This window comes from Accipiter gentilis, chromosome 17, assembly GCF_929443795.1.
Source record: "Accipiter gentilis chromosome 17, bAccGen1.1, whole genome shotgun sequence".
NCBI lineage: Eukaryota > Metazoa > Chordata > Aves > Accipitriformes > Accipitridae > Astur > Astur gentilis.
Window position 1 is genome coordinate 5683932 of NC_064896.1, and position 9303 is coordinate 5693234.

Genomic DNA, 9303 nt, shown 5'->3' on the forward strand with positions numbered 1-9303 from the left:
TGCGGGGGCTCCCCGTGTTCCGCCCCACCCCCAAGAGCCTCCCCAGCTCGTCCTGGGGAGGGAAAGGGTTAAGGGAGGCTGGGGTGCCCCCGGGGCCTAGAGGCGGCTCGCAGGGGCTGTGGGTGCAAATCCTCTTGGCTTCCGACAGTAGTTTTCCGGTGGGGGAAAGAGAACAAGTGGAGTCAGCCGAGCCGAGCCGAGCGGGGACCAAGCCGCAGCCTCCTTGCGCCAGATGGGAAAGGCCTTTGTGACTATCGCCCGTGCTTCTGTTGGCTGCATCGGCTGGAGCGACGCAGAAACAGGAGAAAGGACTTGGAGGGCGCGAAGGAAGGTCACGCGGTGTCACTCGGTGGCATGCTTTCCCCCAGCCCTGGCTCCAGCAGTGCTGCCAGGTCTTTTAGTCGCCTGGTCGGAAAAAAGCAGCAGCTGTGGATCCCCCTGGGAGGGGGCCGCGCTTTCCCTGGGTGCGTGATACCCAGGAGGAGACAGTACCCGCCGCCGCGTGCTCCCAGGAAAGGACTGGATTCGGCACAACATCCGATGAGGAGATGCTGGGGCTGTTTGTGCTCTGCAGGGATGGGGTTAGCGCATCCCGTCCTCGTACTTGGAGGATTTGGCACTCCCAAGGCCACCCTGGTAGGAGCGCAGGCCTCTTGCTCCCGCCATGGGAAGAGCGTGTGGCCTGGGGGAGTCGGGACAACCGCCGTGAACCGGAGGCCAAAGATCTCTCCCGGCCTGTATCCTGTCAGTGAAAGAGATTGCTCTCTGTTCTGTTGGTGAGGCACCTCTGGCTACAAGATTGTGCAAGGCCGCCTGCTGCGTAACGTGTGGCAGGGACACCGATGCCGGGGGCGCGAAGGCAAGCGCGCTTCTGAAACCATAAAACTTGATTTCATTTCAGAGCGCAGCTGAGCAACCCCGCTCCTCGCCACTCTGCCACCTGCACCGTTGCGGCTGGGCCCGGGCAGTGCTGCGCATGCCAAAGGCCACCAACTCCCACCTGCGTCCCTGCTGCTTTGCCAGGAGCTTCTGCGCTGCGAGCGATGTTTTGGGGGCTGATCTCTTGGACCGCAACTACTCCATCCCTGACCCGCAGCTGGTCAGGAGGCTCGTGTCCCAGGTGGAATTGTCCCTCTCTGACGAGAACCTGGCCCAGGATGCTTTCCTCCTGAAACATGTCCAGAAGGAGAAGATGGGCTTCGCCAGCACCAAACTGCTGCCGTCCTTCCAGAAGGTAGGCAGCCCGTTGCGTTGGCCGACCGGGGTGGGAGGCGGCCTTCCCGTGGAGGATGCCTGGGTGTCTGGGTGTGCTCTGGCTGTCTGCGGTGAGGTGTACGGGGAGGTCCAGGCTCTGCTCAGGCTGTCTGTGTCCCTGCAAAGCAAAGCGCTGGTGGTGCAGAGCTGGGCCCTGCTCTCTGCCTTCCATGCGCTGCAGCAGCTCTCCAGCCGGGGAGGGTGGCTGGGGAAGCGGTGAAGAGTCCTGAAACCAAGCCCAGGCCTGGGTTCACCTCTTCTGCCCGTGGTTCCCCCAGGCTGCTTTGGGAGAGGAGAGCTCGTCCTCCGGCGCTGAGGCTCCTTTACGCGTGGGTTTGGGGCTTTTTCTTTCCTTTGTCCTTTCCTTTCTCCTCCTCCTCTGGAGCAGCAGAACTCTCGGTGGCCCCCGAGAGCTGCGGGCGCTGGCGGTGCAGCGGCTCCAGGGGACAGTTTTGGGGCAAGGAGAGTGCTTGGGGCGAGTCAGCGTGCGAGGCAAGACTCTGAGCAGCAGCGTCACCGGGAGCTTAGCCGTGCTGCCGCCGGCGGGACTGCGCCTGCCCAGGGTCCGGAGCGGCTCCTGCCGTCCCAGCGGCACCACGGGGACTGCCCGAAGGAAGGGGCTCAGCCCCCGCCAACCCCCCGGTGCTGGGGGACCGCCCCGACGGGGACCTCACCCTGCACCTTCTGCAAGGCAGACCTGGAAAGGTGAGGCTGCTCCTCGAAGGTGCCGTTGGCCGCGTTGCTCCCAGGTTGTGGAGCTCGCATGGGAAATGGGCAGTAAAGAGAGATGAACTTTCCAGGCACTTTCTGGCTGTTGCTGAGCTTTGTGGGTTTTTTTTTCTTTTTTTTCTTCCGTTCCCCCCCCTGCCCCCCTTCCCGGTGTTGCGGCTGCCCAAGGTGCAGCCAGACAAGGGGAGGAGGGTCCCTGCCTGGCCTGCAGCTCCCTCCCTCGCCATTCTTGGGGTGATTCGGGGCTATTTTGCTGTGTCAGTGAGGCAAAGCTGGGCTGTGGGGCTGAGCCGCAGCCTCAGCCTCCTTGTGCCTGATGGTGAACGCATTTGTGACTATTGCGTATCCCTAAGACCAAGTTCCACCTGTGTTCCTGGTGTTCTGCCAGGAGATTCTGCAACATGAGTGATGCTTTGACGGCTGATCTCTTGGACCGCAAGTAATCCATCTCTGGCAGGCAGCTGGTCTGGAGTATCATGTCCCAGGTGGGCTTCTACAGCTTTTTCTGCAGAAGAGGATCCTGCTGGACAATTTGTACAACCGTGAGATGAGTGAGTTGATGAGATGCCGGGTAAAGAACCAGCTGGATGGCAGGATGCCGGGTTTGTAGTGGCTGTTGTCTGGTCACCAGCAGTGTTCCGCAGGACTCAGTCTTAGGGCCAGTGCTATTATATTTTGATCCATGATCTGGATGCCGGAGCTGGATTTCCCATTAGGAAGCTTGCTGACAATACCAAACTGGTGGGTGCTGTTGACCCTCTTGGGGGACAAGAGGCCTTGCAGACGGATCTGGATAGATTGGAGCATTGGACAGTGGTTAATGGCTTGAAATTGAACCAGTCCAAGTGTCGAATTCTGTGACTGGGATGGAGTGACGCCGGGCACAAGTCTAAATGCCTTGTCTGGTGGCTGTCTCTTTTCTTGCTGATCTTCAGCAAGTGATAGGGTTAGCTTATAGAGCAAGTGTGGAGCACAAGCGTTGCTGGTGCTGTAGAGGGGCACCAAGGGATCGTGAGGGCCACTAACAATGTGCAGTCCTGGCCATTCCTTAATGGGAGCCTTAGCGGAGGGCTGTCTTTTTACTCCAAGGGCTCTGGCGAGGTAAAGGGTTAGGTGGTAGAGAAAGCGCAAAGAGCCAGTTTTGGTGGAACTATGAAGGTGCTGCCAAGGGAAGGGGAGGGCCAGTAACATCATTCAGTCCTGGCACCTTCTGTATGAGAGCAGTAGCTGGATGTTGTTAATTTTGGAGCTGGGCTCTGGCTAGAGAGCGAGAGGGTGAGGGACCATTAGGTGGCTAGGCAAGTGCAGAGCTGCCGTGTTGGTGGGGCTGTGAAAGGGCTGCCAAGGGAAGGGGAGGGTCAGCAATAGCTTTTAGCCCTGGCTACTTCTGTGCGTGAGCCCTCGCTGGCTTCTCTTCATTTTCTTGCTGGGTTCTGGCAAGTGACAGGTAGAGCTTTTAGGGAAAGCACAGAACCCTCATATTGTGTGGCTATGTAGGGGCTGACAAGGGAAGGTGAGAGCCAGCAACACCTTTCAGTCCTTGCCACTTCTGTGTGAGAGCCCTCGCTGGCTCCTGTCTGTTTTCTTGCTGGGCTCTGGTGAGGATGAGTGTTTCAGTAAGTACAGAGCCCCGGTGTTGGTGGGGCTCTGAAGGGACTTCCAAGAGAATGTGAGGGCCATCGACAACTTCAAGTCCTGTCCGCTTCTTTGTCAGAGCCCTAGCAGAGGTCTGTCCTTTCTGTTCCAGAGCTCTGGTGAGGTAGAGGCTTAAGTGGTAGAGCAAGCGCAGGGTGCCAGTGTTCGTGGAGCTCTGTGCTTGCTCGCCACCTAACAGTACCCTCACTCTCTCTCACTTTAGCCAGAGGCCAGCTCCAAAATTGAAAATGTCCAGGGACTTCTCATACACAGAAGGTGCCAGGACTGAAAGCTGTTGCTGGCAATTATATTTGCACCTGGAATGGCAGCTGCAAAAATTTCTGCATCTGCAATGGTATCTGCGCAGGTATGTGAAAAGCAGTAGCATCTGCAATGTGGTGCATGCAATGGTATTTGAGTGTAAAGTGGTATCTGTAACGGTATCTTCATCTGCAGTGGTATCAGCAGTGGTATCTGCATCTGCAATGACATCTGCAAAGATGCCTGCAACTGCAGTGGCATCGGTAGTGTTATCTCCAATGGTATCTCCATCTTCAATAGTATGTTCACCTGCAATGCTGTCTCTGTTGGTGTTTGCACCTGGAATGGCATCTGCAATGGTATCTGCATCTGCAAGGGTGCCTGCAGCTGAAATGGCATCTGCAATGGTATCTGCAATGGTTTCTGTATCTGCAATTGAATTGGCTTCTTCAAAGGTATCTGCAGCTGTTTTGGCATCTGTAACGGTATGAGCATCTGCCACGGTATCTCAATCTGCAATGGCATCTGCATCTGCAATGCTATTAGCATAGGGTTCTACATCTGCAATGTTCTGAGGAATGGATCGTGCATCTGCCAAGGTATCATTCTGCAGTGCCATCTTCAGTGGTGTTTGCATCTGCAATGGCATCTGCATCTGCAGTGATATCTGGAGTGGTATCTACATGAAGAGTGGTATCTTCAGTGGCATGTCACGTGTTTATAGGTGTGTGTAGTGGAACCTGTATGTGTAGTGAAACCTGTATGTGCAACGGTATCTGTACCTCCAACTGTATCTGTATCGGCAATTGTACTGAATGTGTTTCAGTGTCCATATCTATAGTTCTTTCTCTGCCCGTATCTCTATGTGTAATTGTGCCCATCTCTGGAATTGTACCTGTGTCTGTCGTATTTGTATCTGTCCTGGTTTCAGCTGGGATAGAGTTAACTGTCTTCCTAGTAGCTGGTGCAGTGCTATGTTTTGAGTTCAGTATGTGAAGAATGTTGATAACACTGATGTTTTCAGTTGTTGCTCAGTAGTGTTTAGACTAAAGTCAAGGATTTTTCAGCTTCTCATGCCCAGCCAGCAAGAAAGCTGGAGGGGCACAAGAAGTTGGCACAGGACACCGCCAGGACACCTGACCCAAACTGGCCAACGGTGTACTCCATACCATGGGACGTCCCATCTAGTATAGGAACTGGGAAGTGGGGGCGGGGAATCGCCGCTCAGGGACTAGCTGGGTGTCGGTTGGTGGGTGGTGAGCAATTGCCCTGCGCATCATTTGTACATTCCAGTCCTTTTGTTATTGCTGTTGTCATTTTATTAGTGTTATCATTATCCTTATTAGTTTCTTCTTTTCTGTTCTATTAAACTGTTCTTACCTCAACCCACGAGTTTTAATTCTTTTCCTGATTTTCTCACCCATCCCACTGGGTGGGGGGGAGTGAGTGAGCAGCTGCGTGGTGTTTAGTTGCTGGCTGGGGTAAAGCCACGACAGTATCCACCTCTGTATCCTCATCCATAGCCCTGTCAGTGATTGTCTGTGTAGTTATCTGTGTATGTATCTTTCCCTCTACTTGTAACAGCACATCTGTGCGTAATGGTAGCTGTATTTGTATCAGTGCCTTTCTGTGTAATGGTTCCTCTGTCTGTCATGGTACTTCAGTCAGTGGTGGTGTTGCTTGCTTTATCTGCTGCTGTTTGTGTAACTGAATGCATCCTTGTATCTGTGACTGTACTTGTATCCTAAATTGCATGTGTAATTGTGTCTGTATGTGGAACTGTATCTATTTTGTGCCTGTATCTGCAACTGTATCTGCAATTCAGTATGAGTCTGTATCTATAATTATGTCGATATGGGTGATGGGACCAGTACCTGTATTTCTGATAGTGCCAGTATCTGTGTCTCTAATGGAATCTGTACCTGTAACTGTACCTGCATGGATAACATATCTGCAATGGTGCCTACAACGTGAACTCTTTCTGTAGTACCATCTGGAATATTTGCATCTGCGATGATATCTGCATTTGCAAGGGCATCTGCAATGGTGTCTGCAGCTGGAACGGCATCTGCATTTGTGTCTGAAATTGTACATGCATCTGCACTGGCATCTGCAAAGGTATATGTTCAGCGTTATCTATCTCTAGTCAAATGTTCTTCTACTGTCTCTGCATCTGCAATGCCACCTCCAACGGTATCTGCATCTGCAGCTACAGTTCCATCTGGAACAACACCTGCATCTGCGATGGTATTTGCTTTGGTATCTGCATCTGTGATGTTATGAGGAATGGATTGGTCCTCTGCAGTGTGATCTGCAAGGGTGTCTACAATGCTAATTCATTCTGCAGTGCCATCAGTGATGGCATCTGCATCTGCTATGGTATCTGCACCTTAAATGGAATCTATAATGGTGTCAGCATTGCTACTAACTTCTGGAATTGCTCCTACAATGGCATCTCCATCTGCAATGATATCTATAATGGTATCTCCATCTGCAATGGTATCTGCGCTGGTATCTGCATCCAGTGTGATATCTTCAATGGCATTTGCTGTGGTATCTCCAATGGCACCTTCAATGGTATCTGAGCATGTCCTACAACTGCAATGGCATTTGTGTGGTATCTGCATATGCAATGCTGTCTGCATCTGCAATGTCATTTGCAGCTATTTCTGCATTTGCATGGGCATCTGCATCTTCAAGGGCCTCTGTCTCTGCTTCTGCAATGGTGTCTGCCGCTGCAATTGCATCTTCAATGGTATCTTCCCTGGCGTCTGTACCTGCAATGAGATCAGCATCTTCAAAGGTATCTTCATTTGTAATGGCATCTGCAATGGCATCAACATCTTCAATGGCATCTCCATCTGTAGTTCCACCTGAAATTTCATCTGTACCTGCAATGTGATCTTCATCTGCTATGGCATCTTCGTCTGCAATGGTGTGTGCATCTTCTATGGCATCAGCAAGGAGACTGTAATGATATCTCCAATTGTTTACATTTTTTTTCCTGTATCTGCATATTTAATTGGTGTCTGTGATGGTGTCTGTAATGGTACCAGTACCAGCATCTATGTCTTGTCTTGTATATGTACGCATAATTGTACCTGTAACTGTATCTATATCAGTAATGGTGTCTGTATTTGCACATGTACTTGTAATGGTTTCTGTAAGTGTACATGTATCGGTATCTGCAATGGTATCTCCACCTGTATTGGCATCTGCAACTGTCTATGCATCTGCATGTGCCACGCTGTTTACATCTGCAACAATGCCTCCATCTGCAACTGTATCTTAAATCTTATCTGCATCTGCAATTCATAAGTAACACATTAATTTCTGCTTGCCTGTTGTCAAATTTGTATGCAAGGTTAGTGAGACCACAGCTGATCCACTTAGCTCCGTGCAGGTTCCCAGCTGTGAGTAATTTTGTCTCTGCAGTGGTGGATGCTCCCTCAGTAGCAGGAGGGTTTCCTGGTTCCAGTTCTAGACCGGTTGCAGCTTTCAGGCGGGAGTGATGGATCCAAGTCGGGTTTTCTTCCACCTTTACTGCTGAGAAAGGTTAGCAATACCAAGAATGGTCCCTCACACCGAGGAGGTAAGTTATCCTTTCTTTTGTGTACTTTTACTTAAACGTAATTCCCTAGATTGAAGGGGTGCAGACCCCCTTCCAGAGGTACTGGTTGTATTAGCTGTGCCCAGTCCCGATTGTATTTTAATAATTTCTGAACCTGTAAAGTATATGGTGTCACATTTTCATTTCCCTTTAATAAACTTACATGATGGTATACATAAGTTCCAGGGAGTTGTATCAGTCTTTCAAAGAGTATTTCACAGTGAGACATTTTTGTTGTTTATTGAGATCTTTGCTAAATATTCATTAAGGCTAAAGGTAGTGCATCCAAGATGCAGCTACCTATTTGGCTGTGACATAAATTCCTGGTGGTGAACCAATTCTTCAGCACTGTCTGGGCTAGTGCAGCAGTCCCAAAATACCCTGGATGTTGATGAATTTTTGTTATGGGAACCAGGCATTGCTTAGGTAAAATAGGAAGGTTTTCTGTACCTGATGGCCACATTCCCTAGGAGCCTTTGGTTGCTTCATACCTTTTCCAAGAGTCAATTTCTTTGGCAGGAACAGTCAAATACATCCCTTCAGGAGTGCGCACCACCACGTCAGACCATTGGACTGCTTGTAAGCCCAGCAGTCTTACAAGCAGTAAGTGGTTTGTACGGCTGTTGTGCTGTGGCTTTAGCGGCAACATCTGCTAGATCATTCCCTATTTCTTCTTTTGTCTTTTCACCAGGATCAGCTGGCTGATGAATGACAGCTATTATCTTTGGCAATTGTATAGTTTTTAACAGTTCAGTACTCCCACTAGCAGTTACAAACCCACACTGCTTCCCTAACTGTCCAGTGGCATAGCACACTCCAAATGCATACCAAGAATCAGTATAAATAACCAGTCTTTTCTTTGGACAGCTGGCAAGTCTTTGTTTATGCAATCAATTCTGCTGCTTGTGCACTTGGCTTCAGACTGAGTGGTGAAGCCTCCACTACTTAATTTTCAGTAGTTACTGAATGACCTGTAACCCGGTTACTGTTCAGATAATACGAGGACCTGTCTACACATAGTTCAAGATCAGGATCTGGAAATGACACCCCTTATTGGAGAAGGTAACCCTGATATTTTACATTTCTCTTACAAAAATTGTATCTTACATGGACAAGCTCAATGACCCTTCTCAGCAATGGCAAACAGGAAGGTACAGGTGCCAGGTCTGTAAGACTTTGGCTACCAATAAATCATCAACATATTGTATCAGAATGCATCCATTTTTAAACACAGCATCCTGCAAATCTTTTGCTAAAATTTTTAGAAAAAATAGTGGAGGGCCCAGCAAAGCCCTGAGGGAGACTTGTCCATGTGAGCTGTATCTTTCTGCAAGTAAACACAAAAAGGTATTGAGAGTCCAGATGAATAGCTATTTAATACTGATTTAAGGTACCAAAAGTTGCCCCTGGATCTATTAGACAGGGGTAATTATCTTCATCAATCAAAAGGTTTAAGATAGGATTTCCATAAGAAGAGAGGGAAAATATTTCATATTCAGAGGTTTCTGTAGTGATCACACCATAGGTGCCTGCTATCTGTCACTCCTGGGTGAAATCTAGCTGCCGCTGTTGCATAGGGAAAGATTGCACCACAGGATTGAAAGGTCTTTTGGGGAGGCTTCTTTTGTTTTATTTGGTTGCGTTTTATCATACTGGGCGCTCCCATTTCCAGTGGTTTTGTTGTCCATGATAATTACAACAGTTTACAACAGTCTTCTGTTCCATGAGATCCATTGCTTCTAAAATTTTCCCCTCTGCTCCTGCCTTGGAAATCTCCACCTCCTTGTCCCCTTAATCTAGGATTATTATTCAGC